The sequence below is a fragment of the Canis lupus genome, chromosome 5 (assembly GCF_048164855.1).
Source record: "Canis lupus baileyi chromosome 5, mCanLup2.hap1, whole genome shotgun sequence".
NCBI lineage: Eukaryota > Metazoa > Chordata > Mammalia > Carnivora > Canidae > Canis > Canis lupus.
The window spans coordinates 18,726,063-18,753,154 of NC_132842.1; the positions used below are offsets into that span (position 1 = coordinate 18,726,063).

The following is a 27,092-nucleotide window of genomic DNA, read 5'->3' on the forward strand; positions in this document are numbered from 1 at the left end:
TAAAATAGGAAAAGATAAAATATTAGTTTTCATTTAACAATTAAAATTCTGAAGAAGTAGTACATTATAATATTGCATTCATACATAATCAAAATTTGGGGGAAATTACTCTTATAAAGCTCTGAGGCTAGTGGTCCCTTAAAATTTTATCAGGCCCCTTAATAGAATGAAATTCAATTATTTGTTTTTAGTAATAAACATTTTTATTTCTTAAAAAAAAAAAAGCCCCAAAAATCTCATCAAAACAAAACTTGGCTAACAGTTAACTTCAAAGTCAATCACAATAACTATAGCAGTTATGGAAATTAACACAATCTATGATCCACTTAACACCACCTAATACCAGACAAAGAGGAGGAGAAAAAGAAAAACTAGAAAAGCTGGACAAGTCTTTTTTAAAGGAATGTTTGAAAGGTTAAAAAAAAAAAAAAAAAAAAAAAAAGTCTTCCAAAGCAGGACTTGAATGGCCAAGATCTGAAAGAAAAGGGAAATAGCCAGAGATGCACCCAACATTCTGCACTGCTTTTCCCTGAGTACATTCCGAGTTCGTAAGCAGCAGAGATAAGAGGCTGAGAAGATAAGACAAATGTCAGAAAGCAGGGAGGCATCAAAGAGAGCCCCTGTTGGTGTGGCAGGCTGGGAAGACAGAAACTGGATTTCAGGACCATAAGGTGGCCAGGATGTGAAGGGTCAAGATTCCAGAGGGAAGAAAAGCACAAAAGAGTGAGTCTGGCAATCCAAGCTACTTTTCTGGTCCAAGTATTCACTGATTGATAAGCAAATGAGAGCAGGGGGTAGGGAAAATGAATACAATGCAGCTGCTAAGAGAATGAGAAGCTGAGCAAAGATGCAGTCTGTCTCACTGGAGCAGAAAGATCAAAACTGGAGTTGACAGCCTAACAAGGGAGAGAGGCACAACTATGTCCCACCCGCTTTCAGTTGGTACCCCGAAAGGCCTGAAGTCCGTTGACACCTCTAAAGAACTGCACCTGTGAGGTAAAGGGGAAACTGGAAATGCATGAGTCATTATAAATGCATCACACTCTGAATCAGCTCACCCGCTGATTGAATTCAGGTGGCTGCCCCTATTCTAACTGCCTCACAGAAACTAAACTATCACCAGAAGCCTCTTCAATTGTCCATCATGACCAATATTCAATCAAGAATCACTAGACTTGAAACACCTGGGTGGCTCAATCAGTTAAGCAACTCATGATTTCGGCTCAGGTCATGGTCTATGGGTTGTGAGATAGAGCTCCGGTGTCTGCTTCTCTCTCTCTCTCTCAAAACTAAAAAAAAAATCTTTTTAAAAAATCACTAGACTTTTCAAGAGACAGAACCAATAGAAAAAGACAAATGAAAGAAATTCACAGGTAATCCACATAGTGGAATTATCAGATGTGGACATTACTGATCACAGTTTATACTGAAGACATTTAAACCATAAAAGAGAATTTCACCAGTACCAAGACAAGTACCAATTCCACATAGTGGAATTATCAGATGTGGACATTACTGATCACAGTTTATACTGAAGACATTTAAACCATAAAAGAGAATTTCACCAGTACCAAGACAAGTACCAATTCCACACAGTGGAATTATCAGATGTGGACATTACTGATCACAGTTTATATTGAAGACATTTAAACCATAAAGGAGAATTTCACCAAGGTCTAGAATCCCATTTGCAAGTAGACCAAATGCACAGCCAGAGCAGACAACCACTGGGCTTTCAAGTCAACCAAATCTAGTTTCAAGGTTTCAATCCAAGCCCTTTCACTTACCAGCTTTCTTTTCCCCTAAAGAATTTTCACATCATTTACGAGGATGAACTTTCAGTGTCTAGCATAGAATAGTCCAAAAAATTAGGTCATGATGGTCAATAATCGTTACACCATGATTACCTTATCCCAGAACTAAGTTCCCTGCACACTCTCCTTTCATATAGCAGAGTAATGCATTACTATCAATTCCCAACAAAAGCATCTTTCAAATGAAAAAAAATGTCTATTTTTGTTTTGAATCACCAATAATGTATTCCAGAGCTACCAATGCTATTCAGAAAAAATATTTCATAAACAGTAAAAGAAAACAAAGTATTTATTAATTCATATTCTGACTCCTCCCCCTAAAAAAGATCTGAGGTAGCTTACAGAGACAAATACAAGCAAGAAGCAAGGGTTTTGGTTTTTGCCCATAGTGTTTTGTTTTATTTTTCAATGAGAAAAGGGCAGACTATGGTCTGATAGATACAAAAGTTAGATATAAAAGTTTCTAGGGGGATCCCTAGGTGGCACAGCGGTTTGGCGCCTGCCTTTGGCCCAGGGTGCGATCCTGGAGACCCAGGATCGAATCCCACGTCGGGCTCCCTGTGTGGATCCTGCTTCTCCCTCTGCCTGTATCTCTGCCTCTCTCTCTCTCTCTCTCTGTGACTATCATAAATAAATAAAAAATTTAAAAAAACAAAAAATAAAAAAAAATAAAAGTTTCTAGGGAAGGTACCATAATCCTGAGCTGACACAGTACATACATAAAAACACGCACTTCTGTAGATCTTGGCAATGGTATTTACAGCACCATTACTCTGTCTGACCCACAACCCACTGAGGTGAGGTATACCTCCGCTTTACCCTTCTGTACCAGATCCTTGAGACAAGAAGAGGACAGGCCCAAGTCTAGAACTCAATGTTCCTTCCACACTGTCATGTTCACGCTGCCTTTCCCCGCAAGACCAAAGCTGATATGACCAAGATGATAGAAAAGAACAAAAAAGGTCTTTTCCAGCACATAGTACTGAAAGTCTGCAGCATGCCCATACATACAACTGTTTGGTAAGTTTTAATTTCACTTAGGACAGATTAAATTCATGGCTTTACTATTACTTTTACTTGAATAGTAACTAAACGCATTCAATGAACGCTTCCTGAGCCACTACCAGGCCTGACACTGGAATCGCAGATAAAGATGACAGCATCCCTACTGTGAGGAGCCCGCTGTGGACTGGAGGAGAGCGCTCCACATAGAACAGGAGGGTGGGGCAAGAGGCTGTAGAAACATGACATTGTCGCACCACGCTAGGCAGCCACTAACAGGAAGGAAGGGCGGGTGAATGAAGTGTCGTACCAGAACTTCTACTCAGACTGAATGGCTGAGGCTCCTCACCTGTGACATCCCACCCTCCTCCCCCATTTCCTTTTAACTCTAAAACATATCAGCTCAGGGATCCCTGGGGGGCTCAGCAGTTTGGCGCCTGCCTTTGGCCCGGGGCGTGATCCTGGAGTCCCGGGATCGATTCCCGCATCGGGCTCCCAGCGTGGAGCCTGCTTCTCCCTCTGCCTGTGTCTCTGCCCTTCTCTCTATGTCTATCATGAATAAATAAATAATCTTAAAAAAAATAAAAAATATAATATATCAGCTCAAAGCTAAACAGAAACAGCTATGTGTCAGTAATTAAATCAGCAGCTCCCAAACTTTGGTCTTTCATATCACCACCACCCTCCCAATTTTTACAACACATAAAAAACACATAATTTCTAACTCAATGATAAGCACCAGAGAATCCTGCAAAGTCATTTTATAAGTAGAAATTCAAAGAAGACATCTATGATCTAACACTCGCTGCATGTTTCCTCCCCCATGAGCATGAGGCATGCAACCACCAGCTTCATACAGCAAAGGGACAGCCCTTTCTGCCCACAGGTCCTGTCCCCAAGTTACTTAAATAAACTAAGTTGCACCGGATACAATGTCTCAAAGTTTTTTTCTTAATCTTTGTTCTCGAGCATCCTGTAAGAATACTGTGATAATAAATATGTATTTGGTCTTCTCCCAGGCTCATAAAATCCTTAGAATTTCCAAAGTGCTTAAAAGCAATCAAAGGTGTCTTTTGCTATTCATCACATCCCCCACTCCTTTCAAGCAACCCTGAGTTGAGGTTACTGAGGTGACTTCTGGAAAACCTCTAAGTATGGAGGCTGACTGCCAGGGGAGCCAACTAAATGATTTGGGTTAGCACTTTCAGTCCCTGGAGGTCGCAGGGGCTGGACACTGATCCCAATCACCCATGTCCAATGAAAGCCCAAAAGGACAGAGTTCGGGGAGCTTCCAAGGTTGGTGAACACAAGGAGGCATGGGGAGAGTGGTGCACAGGAGAGGGTATCCAACTCCATGTCCCTCTCCCCTTTACCTTGTCCTCTGCATCTCTTCCACCTGGCTGTTCTGAGTTATATGTTATAAGAAACTGGTCATCTAGTAAGCAAACGGTTTTCCTGAGTTCAGTGAACTACTTCAGCAAAGTAATTGAACCTGAGGACGGAGTGCTAGGAACCTCTGGTTTAGGGCTGGTGGGTCAGAAGCACAGGTGACAACATGAACTCGCTTCTGAAAAGGGGGAGGGGAGGGCCAGTCTTGTGTGGGACTGGCCTACTACTGCCCCTAGGCTGTGTCAGAATGGAGTTAAGCTGTGGGATATCCAGCTGGTGTCAGAGACCTGCCTGATGTGTGAGCCCCAGATTCAATTCCAGAGGCAAGGCTTCAGTTTCCAGAAAAGGCAGCTCCAGAGAAGACAGGGCTGCAGGGACCAAGGAGAAGTCTCACCCTAGGGAGGACCAGGAGGAGCAACTGGGACCAGAGAACTGGATGCTGGCCTGGTAGGCAAAGAAAATTACCCCATCCCTCTACCCACTACCCCTCCAGAAACCCTCACTTTGTTTCCTAGAGTTGAGTCTCTCATGGTTTGTCTCCCTCCCTTCCCCTATGATCCTCTGCACTGTTTGTTTCTTATATTCCATATATGAGTGAAACCATATGATAATTGTCTTTCTCTAACTTATTTCACTTAGCATAATACCCTCCAGTTCCAACCATGTTTATGTAAGTGGTAAGTATTCGCCCTTTCCGATGGCTAAGTAATATTCCATAGTGTGTATATAAATATGTATATATGTGTATACACACACACACACACACACACACACACACACACCTTCTTTATCCTGAATTTGGTGATGGGCATGAAGGAGGGCACATGATGTGAGCACTGGGTGTTAGACGCAACTGGTAAATTGAACACTACATCTGAAACAAAGCATGTACTATATACTGGCTAACTGAATTTAAATTCTTAAAAAAAGTAAATAAGTACAGTGAGGAAACCCAGTGCTCACTCGAGACCATCGGAGCCATAGCACCAGCCTGACACATGAGAGGCTGAGGTTTTAAATTCCACCTGCCTGGTATCTGCCATAATCGCAGAATTAGAGTGGAAATCAGCAAGATGGACACCAGCCTTGGTCTTGGAGGGTTTTCTAAACAAAAGAGAATTTCAGACTACAAACATCAGTACCCAGAATCTAACTACAGAGCCCAAGCATGAATCTATGCCGTCCCCAACAGCTTGAGCAAACATATGGAAGTGGGAAGCCGAAGACACGTTAGAGAAACTGTTTATTACAGTTGGGATAAAATAAAAGGTATGTGTTGGAATGACAGTGGGAGTTAAGATTAGAAAAGAACAGCCAGACTGAGGAGTTTATATGAGGAAGGTGGCCCAAGAAGGAAAGGGCATGTTCTGAACCGTGTCTGAAAGATTAATTTACTGGAACAACGGTAGAAACACTGTTGATATTCAGAAATCTAAAAATACTGTTCAGGCCGCGGGTGCCATCACGGCGGACGCAGCCAGTCAGGTGCTCCTGGGCCCCGGCCTCACCATCCTGTCCCAGCCGCTCATGTACGTGAAGGTGCTCATCCAGGTGGGATATGAGCCTCTTCCTCCTCCAACAAGAGGATGAAATATTTTTGGGCGGCAAGTATGTCAGCTTCCTGGTCTGTTTTGTTATGCTCGGCACATTGCAATCATCGATGGGAAGCGTGGGTTGTTCACAGGCTTAACTCCAAGACTGTGTTCAGGTGTCCTTGGAACTGTGGTCCGTGGTAAAGTTTTACAGCATTACCAGGAATGTGACAAGGTCGAGGATTTAGGCTCTGGAAATGTACAGAAAGAAGTCACACCTTCCTTCGACCAAGTTATCAAGGAGACAACTCGAGAAATGATGGCCCGTTCCGCTGCTACCCTCATCACACATCCCTTCCACGTGATCACACTGAGATCTATGGTACACTTCATTGGCAGAGAATCCAAGTACTGTGGACTTTATGACTCCATAGTAACCATCTATCGCGAAGAGGGCCTCCTAGGATTTTTTGCGGGTCTTATTCCTCGCCTCCTAGGTGACATCGTTTCTTTGTGGCTCTGTAACTCACTGGCCTACCTCATCAATACCTATGCACTGGACAGTAGGGTTTCTACCACGAGTGAGATGAAGAGTTATTCCCAAGCTGTCACGGGATTTTTTGTCAGTATGTTGACCTATCCCTTTGTGCTTGTCTCTAATCTTATGGCTGTCAACAACTGGGCTTGCTGGTGGATCCCCTCCTTACTCCCCAATATATACTTCTTGGATAGATTGCTGGTGCATGCTACAAAAAGAGGGAAATATGAGCCGAGGAAATAGCTTGTTTTTCCAGAAGGTCCCCCTTTGGGAAGACTTATTGTTGTGACTTGAGAATGTTAATTTGAAGATGTGGGGCAGGGACAGTGACATTTCTATAGTCCCAGATGCACAGAATTATGGGAGAGAAGGTTGATTTCTATACAGTGTGGCGCGCTTTTTTTAATAATCATTTAATCTTGGGAAAATGGAGGTGTTCGATGTCTGACTTTTTTGTTCTTTTTCCCAGCACTACATAATTTACCACTGATAGTCTCCTTCTGTTATCCTGAAACGGGCCGTTTTTGCTCCAGAGTCCTTATTTAAACAGGGAAGGAAAAAAAAAAGTTGCATTTTACGAGGGGTATAGGCAGGTCGTCATGTGATTTGAATCTTAATTTTAAAGCTTTGTAAAATTGTAAGGCTTTCTCAAGAAAGAAAGAATTCCATAAAACTTAAGAAATATAATAAGGTAAATTACATGGGAGATTATTAATTGCCTTTCTTTAGTAGACCCTAAAGCCTCAGCATCCATCAGAATCTGCCTCCCATTAAATGCTTCTAAGCACGTTTGATTAACCCTGTCTCTCATCCTTCAAAAAAAAAAAAAAAGAATCTATTGCTATAATGACCCTGGAAAATCTCTCCACTGGGTATCCTCTCCTTCAGTCTCTTACTGCAAAGTAACAAATTGTTGCCAACAACAAAAACAAAGAGAAAATTACAGAGAACAAGCAAGATTTGGAAAGGAAGACATAATGGCTTCCTCCCTCCCACCCAGCGACCACACAAAAGAAATTCTTGTCGTAAAAATATGAGAAGCAAATACTGTAGCAGTGGCCTCTTCTCTAAGAGTGAAGTCTTTGCCAGTCCCTGAATTATATCATTATACAGTTATAAGTGTATATCAGATTTTCTGTACAGATTATCATCTTATAATCTTTTCTTCAGTTTTTAATTGTCGTTGTTGTTGCAGAAAGTGAGTAATTTGCTTTTCCTTCCTACCTGGTAATGCACACTTAGATCCACAGGGCACTTAGGATATTGAGCACCTCGCATGTCATACTCTCAGTTAGGCACGTTAGCATTCACAGGAGAAAAAATACCATTTTAGAGGGAAATAATTTCAACTCAAGCATAAAGCTCCTATTTACTCAGGTCTTTTTAAAGCAGGTTCAAATGCTCTAGGATGAGAAAGCATATGGTTTCACTAATTTAATCCACTGGGATGTTGCCAAATGAGTAAGCACTTAATTTGCTGCTTCTCAGACTTCTCTATCAAAGGAGCAGCGCCCATAATATTAGATAGAGTGAGCATGCAGGGGTCTCCTCTCTCCCTCAGGGTTTAGGAATACAGCCTGAAGCTCATGAGCAGCCTACCTTGAAATGTCTTTGATGTCTCTTACTTTGTCTCAAAAAGTAATGTAAATTTTATATTCTATTCAATATTATCTGCATTTGTTTTAATATAAAAATGTTTTGCATTACCCACTTTTTCCCCCAAAAAAACCCTTCAGTAAAGATGATCTAGGAAAATTGAAAAAAAAATACTGTTCAGAAGACACTTTCTCTACCAGTTTTATTAGCAGAGGTCATGGGTAAGAAGATAGAAATGAGCAGAGACATCCCGGGAAACACTAAGTGGCCGGAGATGTAGGAAACACCAGCATCACGCACCGTGTTGAGGTGCTGACGAAACAGCACTCAGCACCTACACCCCACCAGGGAATGAGGAAAAAGAAGACAAGAGATCATCCCCTGAGTTTCCAAGTTTACTTGGAATTTACTAAGTTTCCAAGTTTCTTTATTTTTAAAGACAGGTGCACCTGAGCCAACAGATGAATGATACAAAGATAAACAAGGAGTACTTAAAGGGACAGAATTAGCAGCCCAGGTCACATCAAAAGGCCTTTATACCTAAAAAAATAATTAGCATATTTATTATGAGTCAGCCACTTCCTTTTTGCACTGGGTATACTGTGGTGAACAAAACAGATATGGCCCTTCCTTTCATAGAGCTGCCAAAGCAAAAAGATGGAACACAGAAGTACTCAAATACATGAATAACCAATAAACTACTAACTGTGATAAACACAGTAAAGAAAAAGTGGGTTGGTTAATACTATTTGAAAGAATGAATATGGGAGGGGGACATATCTTACATTGGGTAAACAGGTGTTAAAAAGAAAACCACAGGCCCAATATGGCATCAGTTAGGCCACGACCCAAACTGGGGCTTAGTTCCTAATCTAATGGCAGTCTGAACCTCCCCCAGAAATGCAGGGGGCGTCAGTCAAGAATTTTCCATGGATGCCTGGGTGGCTCAGTTGGTTAAGTGTCTCTCTTTGGCTCAGGTCAGGATCCCAAAGTCCTGGGATCGAATCCCACATCAGGCTCCCTGCTCAGTAGGGAGTCTGCTTCTTTCCCTCCCTTTGCTTCTCCCCTGTACCCCACCTCAAATAAACAAAATCTCTAAGAAAAATGTTTCTCCAATCAGGCCAATGAGGTTGCCACACAGGCCCTCTCCATCCCACAATGGGAGATGAGGTTATCTGCATGGTAAGAGTCCCCCTATCCTTCCCCCTAAGGGAAAACTGTCTTGCCTAGAACCACCCTTTTCCCTTGCTGATAACTTTCTTGCCCCACTTAAAAAAAAACCTCCCATTTTGTAGAACTCAGAGCTCCCCTCTTCTTGCTAGGAGGGATACTGCCCAATACTCGAATCATTTAATCAAGCCAATTAGATCCTCAAATTTACCTGAATATTGTTTTTTTTAACAGAGGGAAGTTACTCTAAGAAGGTGAAATTAAACAGACCTGAATTAAAGGGGTATGGAGGGGACAATCAAGTGAGAGAGGAGCGCATTCTAGCAGAAGGTCCATCATGAGCTGAGGTTCTCAGGAAGAGCCCAGGGTACTGAAAGGACAGTGTGGCTGAAACATAATGAGCCACAGAGAAATTGTGATAAAATTTGAAAGGAAATGTAGGCAGGAGTTAGATCATACAGCACCTTGTAAGCCATTTTATTGTCTGTATTTTTTACATTTTATTGTCTGTATTTTTCCATTTTATTGTCTAAAAGGCACTTGCAAAAACAGTTGGGAAAAGGTTAGGGCATAATATTTCAGACTCACACTATTCTTCCTTATTACAAATAATAGGGAGCAAATTCATCTCTGATTACATTTTGCTTTTGCTCAAGAGTGAGGACTTTCTTTTCCTATAATTAGTGGGACTTCCTTATGCGTTTTGATCACCTTTAATTATCAACTCATGACTCATAAAGCATTCAAGCTGTCAAAACAACAACAAAAGAAACCTATTGCAAATGCAATAATTTTTTCAACTCCCAGACTGACAGGTCTTAAACAGTAATGTCAAAAGTGTTCCCTAATAACGAACCATATTATAACTAATCTACTTAATAAGAACACAAAAGTAATGCTTCCATTCAGACAATATTTAAATATGGAAGGGCAATATGACATAAGAAACTGGTGTATGAAGATGAGGTTGAGGGGTGCCTGGGTAGCTCAGTCAGTTAGGCATCTGCCTTTGGCTCAGGTCATGATACTGGGGTCCTGGGACTGAGCTTTAGCAGGGAACCTGCTCTCCCTCTCTCTCTCCTCCTACTTATGCTGTCATGCTCTTTCTCCATCAAATAAATAAAATCTTAAAAACAAAAAAAGAGATTGAATTGTTACAAATTAACTATGAAAGCTTATGATTTACTCTTACCAGAATCAAGATTTTCTTAGTAACAAAAAAATAGTACTACTAACAAAAAGAATTGTTCAAAGCACCTCACCCCTATAAACTCATTCAATCTCATAACAACCCTGTCCAATACTTAATATAGGTTTATCCCTAATTTATAGATAAGAAGATTTAGGGAGATGGTTTAAGTAGCTTGCCCGAGGTGGCTCAGCCCAGAGTTTTAACCGCTGGACACAATACCTCCCAATAATGTGTCACTCTCATGCCAGAGCTTTCCTGAGAGGTCGGATTTCAGCTGGTTTCCTGGATCCATTCTTGGAAGCAGGATATTATTCCCATGAGCCCAATTTGTGCCACAAGAAAACAAAGAAGACTAAGAACTAAGCTACTACAGGAAGAAAATGTAAGCACTCTCTGATCTTTATTTCCACAACTATCCTGTATTTAACAATGAGAGCAACAACAGCCATTTACTGAGCATCTCTTATTTGCTACACCAGTTATCCTAGGAACCTCATTTGATATTCGTCACGAGCTATTATTAGTTCACATATATAGAAAATGAGATTAAGAAGTTCAGCAACTCTATTCTAAAGTTCCTCTTCTGCTTCTACCACACACTGTCTATAGGTCAAGACAGTTTCGCTGGAGCAGCAGAATCCATGGAATCAGGGATTATATAAATATCACTGCTTTTGTATAAAACCTTGTTCATCTGAATTAGGAGCTTTGTCAGAAGGAAAAAAACTTGCCCTGCTGTTCTCATTCCAATCTCTAGCATTAATAATGGAAAAAGGGAACCAACTAGGGTTTGCTACTCCCTTCCCAAGAAAGCTCCAAGACAATAGTTGTTCAATGCCATGTCCTCAACACCCAAAAAGGGGCTGGACTTCAGTAAGAGCTCAATCAATTGTGGTTGACTTTAACTGAATTTCATGAGTCTGGCTTATGTGAGATCAACTTGGGCCTAAGTCCTCCTCCTCTTTAGGATGCTAACGAACCAGGACACCTAAGCAAAAAGGTGAATCCATGCCATTTATAACAAAATCACCATCAACATAAAACCATGAATTATCCACAGAGGTTGGTCTGCAAAGTTTAACTATTTCAAAGATAAAACTAGTAAGTAGTGCTTCAAATTGAAAAAAATCGTAATAATAAGATCACTGTATTTCAAAACTTTGATTCAAAGTGCGTAAGACTGAAGTATTCAAAAAGGATGGAATACCAGAAAAGAAGGAGACAGGAGTTGGGACTCTGGGAATCTGGACTCTGGGATTTTCCTAGTAAGAGCAACATGGCCACAGTCAGCCCTATAATCCCCAGGCCCGATTTTCCCCACAGGAAGGCTAAAGAGAGGAATTTGATGATCTCCTAGATCCAGAACAACTTCTCCGTCCAATGACTCAAAGCTGGGAGATGCCACTAGACTTTGAGATGGCCAGTTAGGAGGGTGACAAGCTTCAAGAATAAGGAGGTGTTTGAGCTAGTCCTGGAGGGACCTGACAACCTCAATATGCATGAGGATGAAGTTAAGGCCCATCTTAGCAGCTAAAAGAATCACTGACTATACTTTCATTTGGCAAAAAGTCATGAATTTCTCCTCCAATGCTACATTTACCAGGTATATATGGCGATCATCACAATACACAGGTAACCCAGCAGTCCAGGCTTTAAAAATGAAGTTCAAAAAAAAAAAAAAAAAAAAAGGAAAAAAAGAAGTTCAAGGGATGCCTGGGTGTCTCAGCATTTGAACGTCTGCCTTTGGCTCAGGGTATGATCCCAGAGTCCCGGGACTGAGTCCCACATAGGGTCCCACATAGGGACTGAACCCTATATAGGGCTTCCTATAGAGAGCCTGCTTCTCCCTCTGCCTGTGTCTCTGCCTCTCTCTGTGTCTCTCATGAATAAATAAATAAAATCTTTTCTAAAAATTGTAATAAAATAAATAAATAATGAAATTCAAAAACCATTCTTTTAATTTAAAAGAGAAAAAGAAACACCAAGAGTAGCAACCTACACTTTCCTTCCTAGATTGAGGGGAATTGGGCAGATACTTCACAATCCTGTTTATAGGACCCTCTTCACATGAATACACTTCATTCTGTTTTTCTTAGACATTCAAGAGGAAATGAAAGCATTCACTGTAAAAGATGTATAAAAATATCAAATGACAAGTTAGAAATGTCTCTGAGGAATTTATCAGATAATACCAGCTGTAGGGATCCCTGGGTGGCGCAGCGGTTTAGCGCCTGCCTTTGGCCCAGGGCGCGATCCTGGAGACCCGGGATCGAATCCCACGTCAGGCTCCCGGTGCATGGAGCCTGCTTCTCCCTCTGCCTGTGTCTCTGCCCCTCTCTCTCTCTCTCTCTCTCTCTCTCTGTGCCTATCATAAATAAATAAAAATTAAAAAAAAAAAAATACCAGCTGTACTGTTTGGGTTGCTGTTTTTGAGAAAGAGTTATAAAGCTTGAGAGTTGTTTGGAAGACCATAGTCCTTTGAAATCACTACATGTTACTTTTCCTCTAGTGACATTCAAGGACACCAAGGATCTCCTTGTGGGACTGCCCCCAACAATTTGTTTTTTGGATATTTTCGTACAACAGTAAGTGAAACAGCTGGCTGAATCAGTAGAACTGAACTCAGTAATTAAAGGCAGGATCATTTTACCTTGTCATGCAAGGTAATGCAATTGGCATGTTTAATTTTTTAAAGAATTAAAATATTTCACAAAATGAATCAAAATATTTCACGAAATGAATCACAGACCTAAATGGAAAATGCAAAACTATAAAACTCCTAGAAAACAAGAGAAACTCTAGATGACCTTGGGCATGGTGATCCCTTTTTAGATACAATCCAGAAGCACAATCCATGCAGAAAATAACTGATGAAGTGGATTTCATTAAAATTGAAAAGTTCTATTCTGCAAAAGACAGTATCAACAGACAAGACAAGCCACAGGCTAGGAGAAAATACTTACAAAAGACACAGTTGATAAAGATGTTATACAAAGTATACAAAAAAACTTTTTTTTTGGTGGGGGGAGCACCTGGGTGGCTCAGTAGGTTAATTGTCTGCCTTAAGTTCCCATCAGGGTCTCAGGGTCCTAGGATCAAGCCTCTCATCGGGCTTCCTGCTCAGCAGGGAGCTACTTCTCCCACTGCCCCCTGCTTGTGCTCCCACTCTCTCTCTCAAATAAATAATATCTTTAAAAATAAATAAAAATTTTTAAAAAGATTTTAGGTGATCTCTACACCCAATGTGGGACTCGAACTTACAACCCCAAGATCAAAAGCTTCATGTTCCACTGACTGAGCCAGTCAGGCATCCCCCAAAAAATTCTTAAAACAGACCATCTGATAAAAATTGGGCCAAAGAGTTTAAGAGACATCTCACCAAAGAAGATATACAGATGACAAAAAAGGCCTATCAACAGAGATCTCCACATCATGTCATTAGGGAAATGCAATTAAATAACAATGAGGTACCATGACCTGCTCATATGAATTGCCAAAATCTGGAACACCAACACCATAAAATCCTGGTGAGAACATAGAGCAACAAACATTCTCACTCATTGCTGGTAGGAATGCCAAACAGTACAACCACTCTGGAAGACAGTTGGGCAGCTTCTTAAAAAACACAGTCATTACACCATCCAGCAATCATGCTCATTGGTATCTACCCAAAGGAGTTAAAAACTTATGTTCACACAAAAACCTGCATGTGGATATTTGTAGCAGTTTTATTCATAACTCTCAAAACCTTAAAGTGACCAAGATGTCCTTCAGTAGGTAAATGGATTAATAAATTCTGTACATCTACACAATGGATTATTCACCACTAAAAGGAAATGAGGTATCAAGCTACGAAAACACATGGAGAAAACTTTTTTAAGATTTATCCATTTATTTTAGAGACAGAGCAAGCGAGCACAAGTGGAAGGGCAGAGGAAGAGAGAATCTCAAGCAGGCTCCCCACTGAGCATGCAGACCCCAATGTAGGGCTTGATCCCACAACACGTCATGACCTGAGCCAAAACCAAGAGTCGGATGCTTAACCAACTGTACCACCCAGGAACCCCCACATGGAGGAAACTTAATGCATATTACTAAAGGGAGGAAACCAATCTGAGTAGACTACATACTGCAGAATTCCATTATAGGACATCCTAAAAGAGGCAAAACTATGAACACGGTAAAACTATGATTACAAGGTTTAGGAGTGAAGCGATAGTAGGTGGAACACAAAGGATTTTTAGAGCAGTGAGAATACTCTGTATGAGCCATGATGATGTGTACATGTCACTATACATTTGTCTAAACCCACAGAATAAGCAACATCAAGAGTGAACTATAAAAACAAACTATGGGCTTCAGGTGATTATGATGTGTCACTGTTGGTGCCTCAACTGTAACAATGTACCAGTCAGGGGGGATGTTTGTAACACAGGTCCCTATGGATGTGGGGGGGGGTTAGGGAGTCTATGGGACACTCTATATCTTCCCCCTCAATTTTGCTGTGAACCTGAAACTGCTCTAAAATAAAGTCTTACAAATGTTTTAAACTGCATGTGCTTAATTCCAAAAAACAGAAGGAAGCTCACATATATGATTTCTAAGAAAAATAATTAATCAAGATTTGAAATACACCTTTCCTATTTGCAGAAGTACTGACTATTTTTCTGGAACGAACAGAGAAACTTGAGGAATATGTTAAGGACAGGTGACAGTCACAGGCCACGGAACCCATGTGCTTTCACTGAGAAGGAAAAATATTAAGTGATGGGGCTAGAGGATCTATAACACCTCTAGAGTATGTCCTGAGTTGACCATGACAACACCTGCTAATATCACAGCAACTAACAATTCAGTAAAAGTCTGTTGGTATGTCAATAAAACATGATATAAGGAGGCTGTCCTTTTGCTAATCTGACTTGATCCAAAAGTATATTTAAAACTAATATAATGTATTATAGGAGTGCCTCCTTTAGGCACTCCTCCCTAAATATTGCTTTTCTTCAAACAAGACTTTGATAAATCTTGGATGGCAGGGAGCTTGTTTGTTCTCCCTAGGGACATGCCAGAGTCATTGGACAAATACAAATCCACCTGCCTTAACAGGAAGTCTAGGAGCAGAGCTAAGATTTTTCTGTAAAGCTGAGGAGCATTACAAGAATGCAGACTTGAATAAAAAGCCAGCCCACTGCAGCTTTGGGGAAGCTGAAATAGGCAAGGTCAAGATTCTCCTCTGAAAATTAGGCAGACTAATGGATGATCAAGATGCCACTGTTTTAGGACAGAGAGCCTGACCTTGAGCATCTATGTCAGAAAAAGGCCAGAGGTAGAAATAACCAGACATTTTCAGCCAACCTGCACATTCACAACATAGATCAGTGCCTCTTCCTCTTACACAAACCAAGGAAAATTGCTTGTTTAATAAAATAGACTCCAAAACGTGCTATTTACACAGATGTATCTAAGGTGTGAACAGTCATCAAGGTATACACACCTATGGGCACTTTTTCTGCATGTAGTTTACTATTAAGGTTTTATTTATATCTATACATATATTAAATGTGTGTGTATATTTATATACACATGTGTATGTGAATGTAAGAAACAGATAATGTAAGGTATTAATAGATTCTCAAATAATGAAAATAAGTGATATATTTTGGAAATGTTATTTACACCATTTAACAGTTGGAAACATCTTCTAGAAAATAAGTTCATTCCAGGAGCTACTACTGATGCATAATCCTTAGATACAGGAAAATCCCTCCCTTAGCTAGATATGACCTTTTCATTCACCGAGTTTTCATAAAGATTTGCTTGGATTTTAATTTCTTATACACTCTTTTCAAAATACCTACGTTTTTGTTTTTTTGCTTTTTTAGGAGAGAATGAGAAGGAGAAAGGACACATGGATGAGAATGCCTAGAAAAACACTGTTGCTTCCTTTTTTAAATGTAATATACTACTTATTAATTCTTATTCATCTATTACTATATCCTACAAAAAAATATTTCTAAAGTCAACTGAATGGAACAACCACAATGTCATTTTATATCATTAACAAAATTATACTCTATCATTCAGAACTGAAGGACAAGGAATACCTGGGTGGCTCAGTCAGTTAAGCATCTACCTTTGGCTCAGGTCAAGATCCCAGGGTCCTGGGACTGAACCCTGCATCGGGCTCCCTGTTCAGTGGGGAGTCTATTTCTCCTTCTCCCTCTGCCTCTCTCTCATGAATAAAAAATTTTAAATATTAAAAAAAAAAAGGGCTGCCCAGGTGGCTTGATGGTTTAGCACCACCTTCGGCCCAGGTTGTGATCCTGAAGACCTGGGATTGAGTCCAACATCAGGCTTGCTGCATGGAGCCTACTTCTCCCTCTGCCTGTGTCTCTGTCTCTGTCTCTCTCTCTCTCTCTCTCTCTCTCTGTATCTCTCATGAATAAATAAATAAAATCTTTTAAAAAAAATCTTAAAAAAAAAAAAAGCACTGAAGGAAGAGTCTCTCACACAAGTGAAAATTAAAGGAGTTCCTCACCAGTAAACCAACCTTACAGAAAATGTGCAAAAGTTTTAAGTGGAAAAGAAAAAAGGCTATAACTAGAAATAAGAAAATTAAGGGGAAAAAATCTCCCCAGTAGAGGCAAATATATATAAAGGCAGTGAATGCGCTACTTAAAAAGCTACTTTGAGGACGCCTGGGTGGCTCAGCAGTTGAGAGTTCACCTTCGGCTCAGGGCATGATCCCGGGTCCTAGGATCGAGTACCATGTTGGACCCCTCACAGGGAGCCTTCTCCTTCTCCATATGTCTCTGCCTCTCTGTGTCTCTCATAAACAAATAAATAAAATCTTAAAAAAAAAAAGAGCTACTATTAAGGTGAAATGAGAAAAATACTAAAGTCAACTATAACTGCATCATGTGGTTAAGGGTTGTAAAAAAGATGTAAAATGATGTCAAGAACATAAAATGTATATGAGGGAGTAAAAACGTTTAGGACTTTTAGAATACATTCAAACTTTAGCAATTAGAGACTTAAAATAGACTGATATATATACTGATATATAGATATAGATATAAAACTCAGAGTAACCACAAACCAAAAACCTATAAATGATATGCCAAAAATAAAGATAAAGGAACCCACAATAACAATAAAGAAAAGCAGCAGACCACAAAGGAAGAGAGCAGAAGGCAACACAGAGAAGAAAAACCACAAAAACCTACAAAAAACTACAAAAACCACCAGAAAACAATGAACAGAATGGCAGTAAGGGCATCTTTCCCAATAATTACTTGAAGTGGGAATGCTCTGATCATAAGACAGCAAGTGACTGAATAATCTAAGAGCCATCTTTATGCTGCCTAAAGACACACAAAACCTGAAAGACACACAAAACCTCAAAGTGAAAGGATGGGAAAAATATCCTATGCAAATGAAAACAAAAAGCAGGAGTAGCAATACTCTAATCAGACAAAATAGACTTAAAAACAAAGATCGGAACAAAAGGCAAAGACGGGCATTCTAAGAAGAGGATACATTTGTGAATATATGTGCACCCAATAGAGGAGCACTTACTATATATAAAGGGAATATGAACAGACATAAAGGGAGAAATCAACAGCAATGCAATAACTGTAGGGGACTTTAAGACCCCACTTATATCAATGGATAGATAATCCAGACAGAAAACCAACAAGGAAACATTGACCTTAAAAGACACGTTAGGCCAGATGGACTTAACAGATAATTACAGAACATTCCGTCCAAAGGCAGAATACACATTCCTCTCTAGTGCTCATGGAACATTCTCCAAGATAGAACACATGTTAGGCAACAAAATGAGTTTTAATAAATTCAAGAGGTTGAAAACATATCAAGCATCTTTTCTGACTACAATAGCATGGAACTAGAAAGCAATTACAAATAGAAAACTGCAAAAAAAATACATAAATACATGAAAATGAATAACATGCTGCTAAACAACCAAAGGGTCAACTAAGAAATCAAAGAAGAAATAAAAAAAAAATACCTTGAGACAAATGAAAATGGAAATACAACATACCAAAATCTATGGACCCTGCAAAACTAGTCATGAGAAGGAAGTTTATAGCAATACAGGCCACCACCAAGAAACAAGATATATTTCATATAAACAGTCCAAGTTCATACCTAAAGAACTAGGGGGTGGAGGAAAACCCAAAGCTAGTAGAAGGAAATAATAAAGATCACAGTGGAAATAAATGAAATAGAACTTTAAAAAATTAGAAAAGATCAATGAAACTAAAAGCTGGTTCTTTGAAAAGATAAAATTTGATAAACCTGTAGCCAGAATCCTCAAGAAAAAATGGACATGGTTCTAATACAATCAAAAACCAAAGAAGGGAAATTATGACTGACAACAAATACAAAAGATCCTAAGAGATTACTACAATTGCAAGTCAACAAATTGGAAAAACCAGAAGTGGATAAATTCTTAGAAACACACAGCCTTCTAAGACTGAATCATGAAAAAAAAAATAGAAAATATGAATAGACTAATTACAAGTAATAAAACTGAACCAGCAATTAAAAAAAAAAATCAAGGACCAGATGAATTCTACCAAACAATTAAAGAAGTGTTAGTACCTATCTTCCTCAATTACTCCAAAAAAAGTAAACAGGAAGGAATGCTTTCAAAGTCCGTTTATGAGGCCAGCACTACCTTGATACCAAAACCAGAAAAAGACAACACAAAAGAAGAAAAGTATAGGCCAATAACCTTATGAATATAGATGCAAAAATCCTCAATAAAACATTAGCAAACTAAATCCAAAAATACATTAAAGGGATCATAAGCCATGATAAAATGGGATTTATTCCAGAGATGGTTCAATACCCACAAGTCAATCAACATGACACACATTAACAAAATAAAGGATAAAAATCATATGATCATCTCAATAAATATAGAAAAAGCTTTTGACAAAATTCAACATCTATTTCTGACAAAAGCTCTCAAGAAAGCATATGCAGAGGGAATATATCTCAACATAATAAAGGCCATATATGACAAACCCATAGTTATCATCATACTCAATGAAAAAGCTTTTTCTCTAAGATTAGGAACAAGATGCTCACTCTTACCACTTGTATTCAAATATGGTAGGAAATCCTAGCCACAGCAAATAGGCAAGAAAAAGAAACAGAGGCATCCAAATTGGTAAGGAGGAGTAAAAGTGTCACTATTTACAGGTGACACACTATATATATTGAAAATTAGATGCCACCAAAGAAACTATTAAAACTAAACTAACAAATGAATTCAGTTAAATCACGGGATATAAAAACTAATAACAAAAATCAGTTGCACTTCTATAACTAATAACCTATCAGAGAAATTAAGAAAACAATCCCATTTATAATTGCATCATGAGTAAAATCCCTAGGATGAAGGGGTAGGTGAAAGACCTATACTCTGAAAACTATAGGACAGTTATGACAGAAACTGAAGACACAAATATGTAAAAGAAAGATGTATCACCCTCATGCATTGGAAGAACTACTATTGTTAAAATGTCCATACAGCAGACCCTAAAATAGTCCAAGCTGGAGGTATCTCACTCCCTGATTTCAAACTATACAACAAAGCTACACTGATCAAAACAGTATGGTACCAAAACAAAAAACAGATACAGAGACCAATGGGACAGAATAGAGACCACAAAAACAAACAAATGCATGTACGGCCAATTAACCTATAATAAGAAAAGGCAAGAATATAAAAAGGGGGAAAGACGGTCTCTTCAATAAATGGTGCTGGGAAAACTGTACGGCCACACGCAAAAGAATGAAACTCAACTACTACCTTATACCATAAACAGAAATTAAGTCAAAATGGATTAAAAGATATGAATGTAAGACCTGAAACCATAAAACTCCTAGAAGGGAACAGACAGACTCTTTGGTATTGGTCATAGTGACACTTTTTTTTGGATCAGTCTCCCTGGGCAAGAACAAAAAAAGCTAAAACAAACAGGATTACATCAAACTAAAAATCTTATGCATAGCAAAGGAAACACCAAATGAAAAGGCAACCTACTGAATAGTGTGGAGAAGATGGTTGCAAATCATACAGCCAAAATATAAAAAGAACTTACAGAACTCAATAGCAAAACAAAACAACAATCTGATTAAAAAATGAGGCACAGGACTCTTTCCCAAAGACAACTTACAGATGGCCAGCAGGAACTTGAAAAGATGCTCAATATCATGAATCACAAGGGAAATGCAAATCAAAACTAGATGAGAGGCGCCTGGGTGGCTTAGTTGATTAAGTGTGTGCTTTCTGCTCATGTCTTGGTCTGGAGTCCCAGGATGGAGTCCTGATGGAGTCCCGCATGGGGTCCCCTGCTTAGTGGGGGGTTCATTTCTCCCTCTACCCTTCACACTGCTCATTGCTCTCTTTCTCGCTCTCAAATAAATAAATTTTTAAAAAATCTTTACAAAATTTTAAAAACTACAATGAGGTATTACCTCACACTGGTCAGATGGGTTAGTATCAAAACTAAAATAAGATTTGGTGAGATGTGGAGAAAAGGGAACACTCAAACTGTTAGGGAGAATGTAAACTGGTGTAGTTACTATGGAAAACAGTAATGGAGGTTCCTGGAAAAATTAAAAGTAGAACTACCACATGATCCAGCAATTTTACTTCTGGGCATTTATCTAAAGAAAACAAAAACACCAATTCAAAGAGATCTATGCAATCCTATGTTCCATGTGGCACTATTTATAATAGCCATGATATGGAAGCAACCGAATTACAATGATAGATGAATAAAGAAGCTGTGGTGTCCATCTGTATGTATGTGTATGTATATATATATACATACACTGGAATATTACTCAGCCCTAAAAAATAATGAAATCTTGATTTTGTGACAATATGGAGGGACCTCGACAGTATTATGCTAAGTGAAATAATCAGAGAAAGACAAATACTGTGTGATTTATCTTACATATGTAAACTAAAAACAAACAAAACAGAGACTTAAAAAATACAGGGAACAGAGTATAGAGGAAGTAAGGACTAAAGGGGCAGGTGAAATAGATGAAGGGATTAAGAGGTACAAGCTTCCAGTTATAAAATAAATTAGTTATGGGGATATAATGTTCAACATAAAGAATACTGTCAATATTACAATAACTTTCAGGTACCTCGATGGCTCAGTAGGTTAAGCGTCTACCTTTGGCTCAGGTCATAATCCCAGGGTCCTGGGGATTGAGTCCCATAACAGACTCCCTGTTCAGCTTGAATGCTCTCGGCTCTCTCTCAAATAAATAAAATCTTAAAAAAATACATTATAACAACTTCCTTTGGTAACAGATGTTAACTAGACTTATCATGGAGACCATTTTGCAATGTATCAAAATACCAAACCACTATGATGTACATCTGAAACTGAGAGGATATTGTATATCAATTATACTTCAATCTTTAAAAGCTAATCTATTTTTACCACATAATTATGTATAAAAATCTATTTTTATTTATTTATATAATGATTTAATATATTGACAAAGAATTCACTTTCACTAGTGGAAAAAAAAAATTATCTGGTATTAGTGGTTCAAAAGAAGTCTTGCATGGTCTAAATCTAAAAGAGACTGGTAAATTGATATGTTCTAAGTTAACCAGAAAGTCTTTTCTGTGTCTTCTGGTACAACTGCAAAAGAATTCTACCTCAAAAAAACAAAAACATTCATAGCTGAAGAAAGATTAAAAGTATTCACATTAGTGTATTCTGTCACATTTCTTAGGTAACCTCTTTACTGATAAAGTAATTAAGTAAATGGAACCACAAAGAAGTAATTACTCAGTAGGACCCCTCCTATGGAAGAGTGTGCTCAATGAAATATGAAAAGTCTTATGCATTCTCACATTCCAATTCACTCACTCTCAACTACCTTAGTGCTTAAGGGACAAGTATTCAGAGACTATGAAAGCAAAGAATTTAAATGTCTTCTGTCTACTTTAAGACAAATGGTATCAAGAGTACAATCAAAAAGTGTGAACACAGAAGTTTCTCTCCCCCAGAACACAATTACTCTTTGCATTAACAATTTCAAGTTCTGCATTTGTTAGACCTCACAGATTTTTATTCTCATCCCTGTATATATTATCAAAGCTGCATATATCTCAGAATGTTGATTGGAGAGTACATTTATAGTCACTAAGGCTCCCTAAGGAGTTTATTTTTGACATAAAATATTCTTTAACAATCAAAAGTATTTCACACATTTGACACCAAGGAAACAAGGATACATAAAATCCCATAAAATTTACCAATTTTCTAAACCAGAAGACTCTGGCTCTCAGAATCAACAAAACCAATGAAACTGATTTATAGAACAATCATAGCCATCCAAAGTTTATAGGATGTCTACACCACATAGACTGAAGTGTGACATTCTTCAAATCACTCCTCATGTAGGAGGCTGCGCGGGAAATCTCCTCTCTGCTACCAAAATGTAAAGAAACCTAAACATTTGTGAAAATAAGCTCTCTTCATCACCACTTCCTCCTAGTTTCCCATATGCCTTCAAATTCTACATCATAAATAATCCATAGCCACGGCTACCTTCAATGTTTGTCTTTTAATCACTTCATTCTGCTTTCATTCAATTTCTATGTCCTTTGATGTGAAGGTCCCAAGAGAGAAGTTGGATAATATGCCTCTTTGCATCATCTCAGTGCCCAACACAGTGCCTTTTAATAACAAGCATGCAGTAAATCTTGATATAACAGCTAAAATCTGTATTTAAAAATTTTTAGGTCCAGACTTAGGAGGCATTTTTGAACCTAAAAATGTTGCCATACAAATGTGTCTGTGAGCTGACAATCTCCAGTTCCCTATCCTTACCCCAGACAAGATCATCTTTACTTAATGTGCAGGCACCTCAAAGTCAACGTATTTAAAAACAAACCTATCTTCCTGCTACCTCCTCCAAATGTGATCATCTACCAGCACGTCCTCTCTCAGTGAATGTCGTGATCATCTACCCAGATCTGATTACACAACAGGTTTATACTGTTAAAAGGTTAAACCTGAATACTTAGAGTAGCACAATGTGAAGAACAATAAAATCTGGGTAAAAGATTAAGGCTTTGATAGGACTAAGGATAACAGCCCTGGGGCATCAGTTAAGTCACCTACTCTTGGTTTCCTGCTTAGGTTGTGATCTCAGGGTTCTGGGATCCAGCCTGATACTGGGCTCCCTGCTCAGCAGGAAGAGTCTCCTTGTCTCACTCTCTCTCTGCCTCACCTCCTGCTTGCACACACACTCTAAAATAAATAAACCTTTAAAAAATAATAATAACAATCCTAATATCTTACAGCACCAGCTGCTGTACTTTATTCACTGATTTAAACCCTACCACAGCCTTATAACCTAAATACTATTATTATGACTGCCTCTGTTTGCCCTATAACCTAAATATGGCTGCCTCGGTTTACCTAGGAGGAAATAGAGTCTCAGAAACATTTACAATTTATACAGGGTCCTACAGCTGGTAAGAAGTAGAACTGGCTTTGAACAAAAAGAGCAACTTCAGAGCCCTTCAAAATTCATGAAGGAGTACTCTTCAAAAATAAAGTAACGCAAGTAAGGTCCTAAAATCTGATTCCAGGGTATAGGGTAAACCAAAGGCTGCTTATTCAGCAAAGCAGCAACTAGAGTAACCTAGGTCAAGGCTGAGCATACTCGGGCTAGAAACACCCAGCATCACCGCAGTACAAGAAATTAGTGCAGCACACAAAATGGTAAGGGTAAAAATCCACTCTAAGAATGAAACACTAAAGACACATGCTGGGAGTCAACTAACTCCACAGTCCCTAATCTTAAATATACAAACCACAGTGGTGCCTTAAACAGGAACTGGGTGTATTTAAAAGTGGAACCTGTTTTTCCACTTCAGATCTTTGAATGAGGTCAAAAGGAGATATCCAAGTGGAAACACCCAAAAGACAGTGTCAATGAGACAAAAGCCCTGTTACAGCAGGGCTGAATATTGCTAATTAAATATTAATTTCATATTTATGTATATCTCTTAAATCAAGGGGACACTGTTTTAATACAGAAAACTAGCAACTGTTACCCTCCCCCCGACAAAAAAAATTGATAACCTACTATTTCCCCACTCAATGACAAGCTCCCAAAGTGGCCCTAGCAACAGCTTTTCTACATATATTCATTCTAGCCAAAAACTCCCTGCCCCCTACTCACGTCCCTTGCAAACTATTCCACACCCAGTGCAACATCTTTGCAGCATCTTTTTGGAACACAAAATATTGAGACTGTCTGCTAAAATGTATATGGAAACTTTAGCCAAAAATTAGGCAACTTATTAATGGGGTAAACTCTTAAAATGCTAACCAATTTAAGGCATACAAACAAGTAAGAATTTGTATTAAGAATCTCTATAAAAAAAAAAAAGAATCTGTATAAATTGTCAGGGAACCAATGGTGGATTTACATAAGCAGCCAAATACATAAAGAAGACCTCTGCAGACAACACAAATTAAAATTTAAAATGTCATCTGGTAAATAAAAACTTAAAATACAATAAAGAAAAAAGAAATGTCATCTGGTGTCTATATCTACAAACTAGATACCATTAAAATGTGACTTTTTTTTTAAAGCAAATAACAATGATACATGCAGTATATGATTTAATAATCACTTACCATCCCATATGCCCTTCAAATTACAGGACATTCATATATAAGGCATATTTAGAAAAAGATGGAAGGAATTTGTTACAATTCAAAAAAAAGATGGAAGGATACATAAAAAATCATTATTAGCAACTATTTGTGGGGAGGAAGGGGAAATAGTAGGAAGGAGAATATATACTTCAACTTTATGTACAATATTTCATTTCTTTTGACAAAAAAAAAAAATCTGTAACAACTAGGCCAAAATGTTCACATCTGTTAATTTTGGTGAAGGCCCTCTGGTATTTTCCTGTTTCCTTTGCTAGCCAATAGTTCTGAAATTTTACCCAAACTGTTTTTTTTTTTTTAAAGGGGGATTAAATTTTTTCACCCAATTAAATTATCACACAGAACATAGCTGACATATCTTGCCTAAATAACTCCAGGGTGAACAGAGTGAAGTTCACTTCTTCACCAAGCAGCCAACTTCTACTTTGGATTCCTAACATAATTCTTGAAATAGAACGGCCTAATTAGCAACTCTAAACTCTGGTTCAATCCCCGGAAATTTATCTATAGAGTGGGGCTTACCTATGGCCAAGTTCACAGCAGCAGAAACTAGGAGCACAACGTTCAGTAGAAGCAAAGAGGAAGATGTAAGAAGTGAGAGATTTCTGAATAAATCCAATATCCCCCCTCACACCTCAATCATGATCCCCATTCCCTCCTCCAACTCCTTCCTCAAAAGTCAGGGGATCCCTGGGTGGCTCAGCGGTTTGGCGCCTGCCTTTGGCCCAGGGCGCGATCCTGGAGTCCCGGGATCGAGTCCCATGGTGGGCTCCCTACATGGAGCCTGCTTCTCCCTCTGCCTGGGTCTCTGCCATTCTCTCTCTCTCTCTCTCTCTCTCTCTCATAAATAAATAAATAAATCTTAAAAAAAAAAAGTCAGCCATCTGCAGAAACATTCTGCAGCATAGTGACTCTTTCTTGTGAACCAGTGAACTAGTCTTTTGGGTTAGCTATTTACTCACTACAGAAATGCACAGCATGTTCTTTAAGAAATCCATGCAAGGGCACATGAGTGGCTCAGCTGGTTAAGTGCCCAACTCTTGATTTCAGCTCAGGTCATGATCCCAGGGTAATGAGATTAAGCCTCGCATTGGGCTGAGTGCTCAGCATGGAGTCTACTTAAGATTCTCTCTCTCCCTCTGCCCCTCCTTCCCATGCATGCACACTCTCCTTTCTCTAAAATAAATAGATCTTAAAACACACACACACACACACACACACACAAGAAATCCTTGCACTGAATCGATCATTATCATACCACACAGGCAGCAGAGAATAATAGCAGAATCCTTCCACCCTTTAAGACACCTCTACTGATTCTTCCTCCTATCAATGTCTTAGTCTTAAAATGTTCCCACCATCAAATCCAAGAAAACTCCAGTCTAACCTGTGGCTAAATGATTCCTTACAATTATTCCTGTTGTGAGCCCTGGTGAGGAGAACATACAGAGTGAGATCAGGCTACCTGAACAGGCCAAACTCTTAGGCAGATCTGCACTTCCACAGTATATGCAAACCATAGCAGGCAGGCCTGACTCGGGCTACTCCTAACACAGTGGAGGTTGAAGACAAGGGAACACATACTCACACAGCTTGTATTCCATTTTTCTTTTTTTTTTTTTTTTAACCAACATGAGATCCAGTTTAGTAACTCCCAGACCCTTTAAACCAAGAGGACAAAAATAAATTTAAGAAGGTAATATTACTGTGTACTCACTCAACACATGCCAGTTTTAGGAACACTAGATATAAAGAAGTAGGACGGTACTGTTGCAATTTACATATCAAGGAGCAAAATTCCTTTTAATAGGGTATAAGCCTAAAGGAGGCAATTTCTAGTACTCTTGGCTCTAGATAATAATAGCAACAGAACAATGGAATTTCTTAGAATCTAGACCTCCAAAGGTGGGCCAGTGTGACAATGGAGCCCCTGCTTATTATAGACCAGCACAGACCACATGAAGATAACAACAGACAACCTCCAATGACAGCGTCAAACCAGGACCATGACAGATAACAGATGTGCCTATGAAGCAATCTAGGATGTCAATGCAGACAAAAGAAAAAGTTGTATGTCTCAGAACACATTCC

General features: G+C 38.9%; 1 protein-coding gene and 1 pseudogene across 1 annotated transcript in view; one reads left to right on the forward strand and one right to left on the reverse strand.

Annotated features, from left to right (window-relative positions):
- The window catches only part of LOC140633128 (MAGUK p55 subfamily member 7-like), a 140,161-nt gene that overhangs the window by 92,915 nt on the left and 20,154 nt on the right, over positions 1-27,092 (reverse strand). The gene's annotated exons all lie outside the window — the stretch shown is intronic.
- Positions 5,637-6,707, forward strand: LOC140633283 (mitochondrial carrier homolog 2-like; annotated as a pseudogene).